This window comes from Podarcis vaucheri (assembly GCF_965113315.1).
Source record: "Podarcis vaucheri genome assembly, chromosome: 3".
Lineage (NCBI taxonomy): Eukaryota > Metazoa > Chordata > Lepidosauria > Squamata > Lacertidae > Podarcis > Podarcis vaucheri.
Genome location: NC_138761.1, coordinates 22382524 through 22394822, shown reverse-complemented (window position 1 = coordinate 22394822; position 12299 = coordinate 22382524). Strand labels below are relative to the sequence as shown.

The following is a 12299-nucleotide window of genomic DNA, read 5'->3' as shown; positions in this document are numbered from 1 at the left end:
GAGCAGACATACATGCCTGGGCTCTGCTTAGAGCTCAGGCTCTATTTTTGAAACTAATTTTGTTCTTTGTAACTAATCACTATTTTTACCTGCATATTTGCTGCCTGCATTGAAGTGTAAGTAAACCTTTTTGTTTTTACTAAAAGTGGTTCATTCTTAGTAAAAGGGACAGAGAGGGGAAAGATCAGGTGACCATAAATAATTGCCTAATTCCTATCTTCCAGTAAGCTGCCAAAGTGCAGAAGTATTTTTATTCTGCCATAAAGCAGTTCACAGTCTGTTTACTCTCAAATTTCTCACACACACAGGGACAGGAAATTTAAATTTACAAATTCTTCAGTCAATCTCCATCATTGATGAGGCCTGCATAATACCTAAAAGACAGCTGAAATCCATAAGTGAAAAAGGCAGGGAATTGTTGTTGTTGTTGCTGCTGTTCTCTCTTACCATTTTGTGCCTTAAGACCAGCCTTACCAGATGCAGATTTGTGGTGTTACTACCAACCAAGCATCCTGTCCCTTCTTTGCTTATTATCCAGTCTGTTGAAGAGGTCTGGAGAACTCAAAAACATGACTAATGTTTTGTGATATTTTGACTGATCTAAGAGAGGCAATGGAGTTGTCTATTAGGGCATGTGAGGCGCTGTCCCAACAACCTCTGCCTTCCTCATCTATCTCCCACCTATCTACCTTCTTAGTAAGCAGTCCAGAGGGTGGTGGCGCTACCTGTCAGGTTCCTCTTCCTTAGGCCCAGTTGCCCTTGTAGACTTCAACAGGGAGGAGGAAGGGGTGGGAACTAGAATTAGTTGGCTTGGCTCTGCCTACTATTTGGGCTCCCTGCATTTGGCCCCACTGCATTCTCAGTGGGCACCAACCACTACTGAATAAAGGCATTGCGTTCATGAGAATGTTGTCATTTCTTATTCTTGTATCTTGTATCTCATTAATCTACTGGCAGAAGTATTTAACTGACTTCTACAGTGTATTCCATGAGGGCCAAAGACCCTTCCCAACAAAAACACCTTGCTCTGTGGCACTTTACAGATTAAGACCTATTCAAATTTTTCTGGGAGTAAGCTCCGTTGAACCCCATTGTAGGATTTAACTGGATACTGGATCCAGCTGTTTCATTAAAATCCCTGATAGTCCCTCCTTGATTCTCCTTGTGCAAGCAGCTCAACCCTACCTGAATAGGGCTTTCCCATTAAGAGGAGATATATTAAGAAGAGGTCTGCATGGATTTCAGCTGTTGGACAAAAATATGCTGCTTGTTATGAAGTTAGTGCTGCTGGTTACAGTAAAAAATGTGGTATGGGTGTGCTTCTTGAACCTAAATGCAGTAAGCAGAAATAAATTATGTTGGAAAATTAGTGGATGAAAAGCTGGGAGCAAGTACTGCTGAATATGTGGGAGCAAGTACTGCTGATTTTGTTGTTGTTATTCTCTCTTACCATTTTGTGCCTTAAGACACTTCCCTGGCCAACCTTACCAGTAACACCATTTGTGGTGTTACTACCAACCAGCCCCAGCACCTGTCATTTTTTAGCACAGCTTACACCCTGGCTCTCTAGCTTAAGGTAAGCCAAATATAAGGGGCTAGGCCAGGGATGGCTAACCTGTTAATCTCTAGGTATTGTTGTTGCACTACAACTCCCATCGTCCATAACCATCTGCAGTAATGGCTGGGGCTGTTGGGAGCTGGCCTCCAAGTACATGTGCAGGACCATATGGGTGAAATAATCAGACTTGGTTCAGGTTCTGAATGGGACTATTTTCTGTGTAAGTGCATCCAATGTTACTTAGAACTAAATGTCATTCACCATAGGCCTGCTTGAATAGTGCTCAACAGCCCAATCCTAGGTTCTCAGAAGTACTCAGATGCAAGGAAGTTATTAACAAGTCCTTAACAGGGTTTTCCCCCAAGTAAGGGTGTATAGAGTCGCAGGAACCTAACTCTAATCTGAAAGGTTCCAAGACACAATGCCTTCAGACCTGGAACATCTTATTTCTTTTCTTGAAGTTCCAGCTGCTGTATCTACTGCTCTTCAACAAGTATTCTGAGTGAGTAAATGTTGTTTTTAGCTTTTACAAGACTTTGTGTGGTTATTGCTTTAAAGGGGGAAATACCAGGAGAATCTACTATGCGTTAGAGCATCCCGGATTACCTAAATTAAAAGGCTAAAACTAGTCTAGCAAAGCTACCTTATTTCAAGCTGTCTTCTCTGGATATCAGTTTCTGATATCTAGTCTTGTGTGATACTAAACACAATATGGGTTCCTCTGTATACAAAATCTACACAGCTGTACTTCCAAAATCCAACTTTACATTTACTTAAATAGCTACGTGTAAGGGTATTACATGCAGGCAATCTATAGATATGTGAAAGAATTCTGTGTGCATGTAGGGACATGTTAAATCATACACCTGTGCAAATACCTGTAAAATTAAAATTTGGGCATAAGCATGGCCGGTTTATGGAAATTGATACACATGCAGTATATATATTAGACTACATGGGTATGAGTCTAAGCATACTTAACATGCATGTCAACTCAGAAGTAAGCTGTGCTGACTTCAATGGAACTTCTTCTCAGGGTAGCAGCCTCATAGGGTTGCACTTTTACGTGAGAGTAACTCCAGTCAAATCCATTGGGACTGAAACATCTAGAATTGTGTGGGGAATCACTTAAAGGATCCCTGTATGTTTTGCGAACAGTGAACACCAAGACAGGAGAAGAGACGGCATGTGAAATTGGTCAAAAAATGCTGTTTGCTCTTGTCAATTTGTCTGTAGTCTCCCACATACACCTACTTAGACAAGAAGGAGATAAGTCCTCTGAGTGAGTTGGATGAGACTGAATCTCCCCAGCTTCACCTTCCAGCCTTGAGCATCCTTCCCTGGAAATTAAAAGTCCCTGGAGATTAAGAACATAAGAGGAGCCTGTTACATTAGGCTTAGCATCCTATTCCTACAGTAGCCAGCTGGGTGCCTCTGGGATATAGGAGCCAACTCCGAGGGGGCCACCCCCCCAAAAAAAAGTTGATGGGTATTGCCATTCAAATGGTATGCGTGCATCACGTCATATGATTGATTATGTGGGGCGGGGCTTATCTGGCTCCCCCCAATATTTTATTCAAGTTGGTACCCCTGCTCTGGGAAATCTGCAAGAAGCACCTGTTACTCAGAAGCACAGCCATGGTGGCCCCTAGGGCTGTTAACTTCTGAATGGACCCGCACGCTCCTGCTGTACGATCTCTCTGTCGCGCGCGGGTCCGTGCCTCTTGTCTGTCTCAAAAGCTGCCTGCCACCATCGATGTGTGCAAGGCAAAGGCACACTGAAAGAACTATTGGTGCGCCCTGGGGGATAATGGCCTTTTGCAAAGAAAGGAAACAGCCAGATCGCTTCGGAAAGATTCAACCTGCCCCTTCCCTGGCTTGGATCTGGGGTGAGGAAGAAGGTGGATCGATGGAGATGGAGGTGAAAGCTCCTGTGGATTTCCGGATACCTTGGAGGGGAAAATGGGGGGGGGGGAGGGAGGTTCCTATGGAAGGGAGTGGAGTTGTTATTGTGTTTCTCCCACCAGGGCTCAGTCAAAAGGGCCAAGCAAAAGTGCACGTGTGAAACGCAACTTTCGTCCTCTCCTCCTCCTCCTCTCTCCCCTGCATCTCGCTCCCCGCCACCCCTCGATTCTGCGTTTTGTTTGGCTCTTCCTCCCGCAAGCCCAAACTTTGTTTTCTTCTCTGCTGACTGAGCCCCTCATATTAAGCCGCTCCGGCTCCTTTCTCGGCGACTGCTAAGAAGTCAAGAGCGATTCTCGCAACCCCTGGCCTTTCATGCACGCAGCCTGTTTGTTAGCCCGCTGAGGCCCGCCTTAAAAAGTTTATAGCAGAGAAGCAGGAGCGTCACGAAAGACACCCAGTCTTCCCAGGGGTCCGTGCATGGTACCGTACTTTGTGGTTCTTAAGGAAGGAAGGAAGGAAGTTGGAGGGGGTTACCCAATAAATAAATTAAATCCATCTCCCTAGATTCGAATTGCTGTATTTTATGGCTGCTTAACTGCATTCGGGTTGTCTATTTGTCTCCCTATTTACATGCTGTAGCCGATTCAGTCACGCTCAGAGAAGAAGACCCTCTGAAACCAACGTCCCGCCAAACCAACCTCTCTTAAGTCCATTGCTTTCAATGGGTCCTTCTCCGAGCATGATCTCTTTTGCAGTCAACCCGTGTATTCTTCTCAGATAGGAATTATCAGGGTTGCTTGCCCCCCCCGCCCCCCTGAATTCATAGCGACCAATTTGTAATGAAATCGAAGCCTCCTCCTCTGTTTATCTAGATCAGTGTCCCGGGAGCGCTTTTTTTCATTTGAAACTCAAAGAAAATTGCACCTGACTTCCCGGCCCAAGCCTATTTGTTGAATCCAAACAGGAATTGTGGGCTGCGCCTCTTGATGCAACATTCTCTGAAGCACCTTTCAGCGGCTCACAACTTTTAAATACCTTTCTTTCCTTTGACTGCTTTAGAAGGCGTAAGAGGGGGAGAGAAATTCCTGGAGATATTTCCTCTTCATATATGAAATTCCCCCTCCCCACCGTTCTCTTTCCTTAAGGAAAAAAATATCCAATTTCCCTGCGCTCTTTCTCTCACTCCCTTGCTGATGATGTGTACACATCTTTTTAAAAAACAAATAGAGTACAGAGCAATTAGCGGTTTCAGAAGACAGAATTGAAATTTCACAGAAATGCACCTTTAACTGGGAATGCGTGTGTATGTGATTATTTAGGACCTTTGATAAAGACGCACGCAGTGTGCACAGCGAGAGCAATGCTTTTGCTACATTCAGGGTGCGATCCGGGTCTTATTGTTATGATTATCACCGGATCCACATGCAGACTCGTGACTTCCCTTGCTCTCAACAGATTTCTCGGGAGAAAATTATACCACTAAAAGCTATGGCATCTCAGATCGGTTTAGAGCCTGCTCTCTCTCTCTCTCTCTCTCTCTCTCTCTCTCTCTCTCTCTCTCTATATATATATATATATATATATATATATATTGTGGAACAGTTTTTTGGAGTTTGGAGTGTGTAGACATGCACATGTATCAATTATCTCTATCGTACAGATATAAACCAGGCACACAAGCACGCCTTTTCTTGTTTTTTCCCTATTTTATTTTAACATAATATTCTCAGTAATCTAGCCTGACTGAACTAATATGTGTGGGCATATGGATCCTGAATTTAAAATGCATATATATTAATACCACATCCTCAACACATTGACTTTGAAGCATAAGGGACTCCTGATTATAATTACGGAACTGACTTACTGACCAGCAAGACTGCCTAGGGCAGTATCTTTATGCCTGAAATTTCCCCTACGTTTCATGAATGGCCATTTCTCTGACACAGCCGAAGATGATCAGCGTTCTCTTTGGGGAGTTTTGTCAAATATTTGTTTAGTCCTGAGTAAGAGCCTTACAAAAGTTTCCCAGTAATCCAGGACCGAGCTTGATCCGCTAAACGGGGGTGTGCGGTGTCAAGTGAATGGCAATTTACATGATAAAGAGGGCAGCCCATTTTGTTCTGGGTGGAACTGTTACACTTGGGCCGTCGTCAGCGAGAATTTGAACACTTGTAGGAAGAAATCATCATCATCGATTGATCATGCGTCACCCAGTTTCCTTCTCCCCAAATCCTTGCATGTGCAAGGAGTGTTAAGATTTTGAAAAACCTTGGACGCTCCTTGACAGTGAGCCAAAGTGAATCACGAGTCATCCCCATTTACCTCAATGGAAGAATTAAGCCAATATTCATGCCTTTTCCTTTGAAATCAATGGGACTGAAAAGTGCTTTCCTTTGGCTGAGTCCTGCCCTGGGGTAGCGGCGGTGGTTGTTTTATTAATCAAACATAATAATAAAGTGTTTATTTTCAAGTTTCGTGGGAACACTAGTTTATATATGGGGGTAGGAAAGCCATGTTTTCATCCCGCTGAGCTGGAAGTTCCAGTGCTTGTGAAAGATCGCAGTGACATCCACAACTCACTTCAGCCGATGTCAATTGATTCTGTAACACAGTGACCGTCTCAGCTTAAATGTGCTGTAGCAGGAGAGAGGTGTATGGAAAGCAACGGAGGCATTATCTTGGCTGGCAGGGTTACTTGCAAATTGGAATATATTTTCATTTAGTTTTGACCTTCCACAGCACTGCTGATTAAAATAAATACAGGGATGGTGCGGAGAGAGGCGACACACCTGCGTGCTCATCGCGTTATTCCGGCGCCCTCCAAGAAATTCACACATTACAGCGTGGTGTCTGCGTGGAGTTCAGTGCGGCACCAAGACAGGCTGGTGCCAGAGAGGAAATCAGAATCCACCCCACTCTAGAGTGGTTATATTGGCTTGTGTAGACCTCTCTTGAATAATTTCACACTTACTCCAGCCACACTTTGGAACCTTCCTTTGAAATATCTTGCAGTTACGGGACTTGCCACGATCCAGAAACTCCTTACTCCGAAGCAGATTGAGTAGCATTTATACCGTACGGCGACTCCCCGGTGCTCCGACATAACAGCGCCATTCTGTGCGCGTTTAATAAGGGTGCCCCTCCTAGTGAAATCAACACGACTTACTTCGGAGTAAGGATTTTTGGCGTCGGGGCAACCGGTATTTGCAAAAGCTTCTCAAATCCGCACTTTCCCTCTTCTCTCTTGTTGGGTACTGTTCTCTTTTTGTAAAGCTTTCTGGTGGAGGAAACAAAAAAAACCAGCTGATTTTAAACGGGGTGTCAGGAGGGGTGTGTGGAGGTTTAAGCGCTGCACTCTCGTTCTGGGCCTTGATTGATCCGCTGGCGGTACCCCCACCCCACCCCACCCCCGGAAAATGTTTCTGTTACCTTTTTGCCAATCTGCCTAGTTCTTCCACCAGTCTTTCAGGATTGTACTTTTCTTGCGTTGGAAAGGTTTGGGGAGAGGGTTTAGAGGCCAAGCTGCGCTTATATAGCCTGCCTGCCAAAACACTCTTGGGTTTGTTTGCAGAGGCTGGTTGTGCCTAGGTGAAATGGGAAAGGCGAACCAGGTGGACAAGTTAAGGAACAACCCCCCCCCCCAAAAAAAAATCACACTCGCCATGCTTGCAAGAACCAAAGGGGAACTGCAGTTCAGCCTCTGGACTCTGTTGGTTCGCCCTTTCTCTTCACAGACATGAAACGCGGATATGGAAATCAATATATAGACAGTACGGAGGGCAGATAATGGACGAGGATCGGTGGATGTAATAATCTGCATTTAGGGCTTGCTATTGTTTGGATCGAGCTCTCCCCGCTCTCTGACACACACACACACACACACACACACACACACACACACACACACCATTAGCACTTTGCTGCTTTTCTGATATTTGTGGTAGTTGCCTTATTTGCTTGTTGTACTATGGCAAATCCAAGGCCATAAATCCTCCCCTCCCCCCCAAAAAACAAACATACACCCAGACCCGCGAGCTCCCACCCCCAGTTTGGGGGTACTTTCGGGCGGGGAAGAGAATGGCGGGCGTTTAATTGGCGCTGCCCTCTTCTAGTGGCTTGGAGCTCATCGGTGCTTTGTTACTTTTGGGGAGGTGTGTGTATTGGAGGAAGGGGGGAGCCAAGGGGGGGGGAGGAAATCAGGCTAATCAAACCTTTTGTCATGGCCAAATTCCCCCCTCGGGGTCTTTCCAAACATTTGTTTGAATAATTTACCTCCAGAATAGAAAAATACTAATTGATTTTAAAGGGCGGCGCGCCCGCCCCTTCGGAGAAAAGCGAAAACGCAGCGCAAAGACTCTTAACTGCTGCAAAGTTCCCTTACGGAATGTTGGAGCCCCGGATTTAAAGGGGCCACGTCCCTTTTTTTGGCCGACGCAGCAGGCACCACGCGACGGCCCCGTCCCCCTAAGGGTGCTGGTCCCAATTCAGGGAAGGTGGTTTCAATCCTTTTTGGCGGGAGTTGGGGAGATCAGTCCCTTCCAAATGTAGGGGAGTATTTCTGCCTTATCTCACCCGTGACGCAATATGGCCTGGCGGCCGCCCTGCCTTAAACTCCAATGTAACGCACTTCTGATTTAATGTGGATAAGCCTGAGTCGGAATTCCCACTGAAAAGAAAAATCAGGGGTGGCGTCGGGGCTAGAGACAAGCGCTGCCTACGGAGATGGTGGGTTCAAATCTCTGCCCAGCAATGACGCGCTTCGGGACAGGCACCCTCTGTCTACCTCACAGGGTCGTTGTGAGGGCCAAATTGCACTGCCAGTCACGGATTGCTTTAGGTGGATCGGGGCCACCGAGCGTCGTCTCCCACCCCCCTCCCGGAGACCCGAGAGCTGCGTAAACGAAGGCGCAGAAGGAAGGAGGTGGCGTTGGTTGGATGAGGTGGGAGCAGCAGCCCAGGGTGGTTGTAGTCGAGAGCGGGGCGGCGAGGGCGAAGGGGCTGCAGGTTCAGCGCCTGCTCCCCGCTTCCCATTCAGGGCCGGGTTTTGATGCGATTCATTAGAAGTAACGAGTTGACTATTAGGTAAATCGGCATTGAGGGAGCTTTTCTTCGAGTGTATGGCGAAGCTTCATTACAGCCATCACTAACAAGGCGTGCAATCGCTCTGATTGGGCAGCCTTCTTCCAACGGCGGGGCCTCGAGCAGGATGCCCCCCTAATGGAGGGTCACTGCCAGAGATTGATAAGATATTCAGGGTCCCCCCCCCACACACACTCCTCCCTTCTCCTCCTCGCGCCAGGAATTTGGGAATTAAAAGAGAGAAAACAATTTGGAATGGAAATCGTAGTACTCTGGTTTTTCTTGTTGAGTTCTTGTTTTGAAATCCGGAGGAAAGTGGAGAATCGGACTTCAGCCATGCCTGTGCTTTGCCTGCGCGCTCTCGGCGTCTTCCTTTTCAGGCCTGTGGACGGAAGAAACTTCGCTGGGCTGCCAGACCTTGTGCGTCTTTCCTTGGGCTTGTTTCTGTTTAAAACCCAGCGTAGGATCCGGCTAACACCGTCCCCTGCGTTTTTGCATGGGAACGTTAACATTTCTCCTCCTCCCTGATGGCTAAATCAGTCCCAACGGCCTGGCTGGCCCTTGTCAGCCCGTGCCAAGAAGCCCGAGAGTGTCTTCTACTTAACATAGCTAAATTACAGCTTCTAAATTAGATTAAGGATCTCCCTTGCACCGATTGGTGCGGCCTGATCCGGAGCCACTCAGAAGTAAAGCCCCGCTGTCCCTGGCGATATTTACTATCGAGGATGCGTATAACAATAGCATCCTTAAAGCACGTTTTCTTTGGAGTAAGCAATAGGTACTGTCTTCCAGTAACTGTAACTATTCTTTAAAGTTTACGCCTGCACTGATATATGCATGCACGCGTGTGTGTAAGTTCAATAACAAGATTTAACGGTATTCAAGACCGTGCAAGGAAACGATTTCCAGGTTATGGCTGCAGTTTGAAACACAGTGACTTAGGAGATCAGTTCCACCGGACTCAGTGGGATTTACACAATCAGGATTTTGCCCGCAGGACTGGGCACCACTTTCTGATCCTAAACACATGGGGCCATAACCCAGTGGGCAGGTGAAGCTCGATCCCAGGATTGTTTACTCGGGAGTAAGTGCCACTGAGACCACTGCTGCTCCCCCCCCCCACGTATAATGGGACTGTAGCCTGAAGCCAGTTTAAGTTCCACTGAAATAATTGGGCCGCTCCTAACTCTAAATTGAAGCCGCAGGGTGCGGATAAGTGTACAATTTTATATACACTTACCTGGGCGTAATTACAAGTAAATAAGGATCAACACTTACTTTGGAGTAGCCTCGTTTGCATAAGATCAGACTGAGCGCCTGACTGTTAGTCACTTGGGACTGAATTTCTAAGTACCTGCATTTAATCGGGGTATTGTTACTTGAGATACAGTCCTCTGAAATGTGAGGGAATTATTGCGGAGCATAAATGGTTTGGGATCCCGAGTAACCGGGGGAAAGTGCAAACCTTCAGACAAGCAAACCCAAGGACCCCGTGGGGAAAGTTGGGTGGCTGGTTGAAAATAGTGCAGAAATCGGAAGACTCGAAGCAAAAGACATTCCACATGGAATTAGAGTGCCCTTGTCAGGAACTGGAAAAAGGAACTACCCGGACAAACTATAGGAAATTTAAGTCAGAGAAACAGGATTTGCTACCAGAGAGACCTTTTTGAAAAGGAGAGCTCTGAATCCCTGCAACAAACTCATTGCAAGGGAGTTGGAGAGGGCTGCTTTAGAAACTCAACTATTCCTTTTAACAGAAGAACAACTTTTTCCTCCGCACATAATTTATTGGCTTCGAAACTAGGCATACACACACGTTCTGCACTCTTCCTAACCGAAACCAATTCGGTTTCTTTGTCACTCTGAACAGTACAGTCCTACACGTTTGTCTGCTGCCTTAGAAGAAAAGCTCGCTGGATTCAACCACTAGATAAAGGAGTTTAAGGCTGCAGCCTTAACGTCGATGTTACCAGCAGAAAAGAAATACTGATATATATATATAAAAGTTTCACCTTGAACCTTTGGAAGTGGCTTTGAGCCAGTTAATACAAACTTATCCCCACTAGCCCCCCCCCCGCCCCGCCAGAGTCCTTTGCCTTCGGTTTTTACACCCGCGTGCACAACACACCCTTCACATCAACCGGATTGAATTACAGCTGCCGAGTGGGTCAAACTTAAGAGGACGTCTAACATATGTATTCGTTTCTTATTCTGAAATGGGGAAGGGAGCCTTCTTTTTTTTTTTAAGGATATAATTGTAGCAGGACATAATCACTGCTTGCTATTAAGTAATTCAATGAAAACCCTGTTGTTGTTGTTGTTGGTTGTTGTGTCTAGGGGTGTGTGTGTAATTGTGACTGATCTGAGTTCTCCTTTCCTTTTATTCCGGTTTCCCTTTCTTAATTCTTCCCTGTTCTTCCCAACATTTTTTTTAATTTCCAGAGGAAGCCCAGAATTGTACTGAGCACACAATCTGAGCACACACATAAAAGCAGGGGAGAGAATCTGACCCGCCTGGTAGGTCGTTCCGGACAGAATCAGGATTAAAGGAAGGTGGGGGCTGCAGGAAAGAGGGATAAACTGGGAAGCACAAAAGAAAGCAATCCCGCAGACAAGGAGAGACAACCCCCCCCCCATCCCTCAGTTATTACATTTGAACCAAAGGCGCTTGGAGTCCCAAGACAAGGCGCGGTGGAGATGCTAAGTGTTAAGATGAGGCTTTCAGGATCCGCACTTATGGTATCAAGCTCCATTCACACAAATGGGATTTGCTTCTCGGTGGCGCGGGATGGCATCCACCGAGTTGCCCAAAGAGAGGCTGGATTTTAAAGCAAACACGCGCAAGAGGAGCGCCGCCTCCTCCCCGGACCCTGAAGGACCTGGAAGGAAGCCCCATTGAATTCAAAGGGACTGACTTCCGAGGAAGACAATTACTTGGGAACCCGCTTCCCTCAAATTAGGTGTTCCAGGTAGTTCCAGCACTGGTGAAATCGTCTCCGGGTTCTAAATGTTGAAACAACCCCTTCCAAACGAGTGATGAGGTGGAACAGCGGTCAGAGACGGCTCCCCCCACTCAGCGCGCCCCGCCATCCTGTCCAAAGCAAGCCCTACTGATCTCTCCCGGGGAATTGACTTCTGTTCCTCTTAGCCTGTTCAAAATCAGGGTGCAAAATGCCCTTTGGTGAAAGGGATTGGGGGGGCGGGTAAAGAAATGCAGAGCCCCAAGGAAGGAGCAAGCGTGTCGAAGAAAAGACAAGCAGGCTGCGAGCAGAGGCGTTGTACCCGCTACGACCTCTCTCCTCTCCTCTCTCTCTCCCTCCCTCCCTCCCTTCTCCTCCCCTCCCGGGCTCCTTAGCAAAGATGGGGATCGAACTCTATCCCCAAGTTCTTAAGCCATGGGGTCACGGAAGTGAGATGCGGGGTGGGGGTGGGAATGGATCCTTAAAAAGAAAGAAAACATTACTCCGAACAAACAAAAAAAGCAGGAGCTTTTCCAGTGGGACCTGAGCGTATGATTTTTTTTTTTTTAAGAAAATCATCCCCCCAAACAAACCGCCACTTACAGGATCCGGAAAGGATTTTCAAGGTCAGCATGGCTTGATGACTTTGGCCCGGGTGAAGAGGCGGAAGAGCGGACGGCTCGGCTGCTGGGATCTTTCCTCCGATCACTCTTTCTCTTTTCACCTCCTCCTCCTTCCTTTCTGTCTGTCTCTTTCTCTCGCTCGCTCGCTCTCCGGCTCCAGCGGCTCTCAGG

General features: G+C 46.8%; 1 long non-coding RNA gene across 1 annotated transcript in view; it reads right to left on the bottom strand.

Moving 5' to 3' along the window:
- The window catches only part of LOC309529761, a 36042-nt gene extending 23743 nt beyond the window's left edge, over positions 1-12299 (bottom strand). The window contains exon 1 of the long non-coding RNA XR_014218426.1: positions 12109-12299. This is a non-coding gene — a long non-coding RNA (uncharacterized lncRNA). The remainder of the gene's footprint in view (positions 1-12108) is intronic.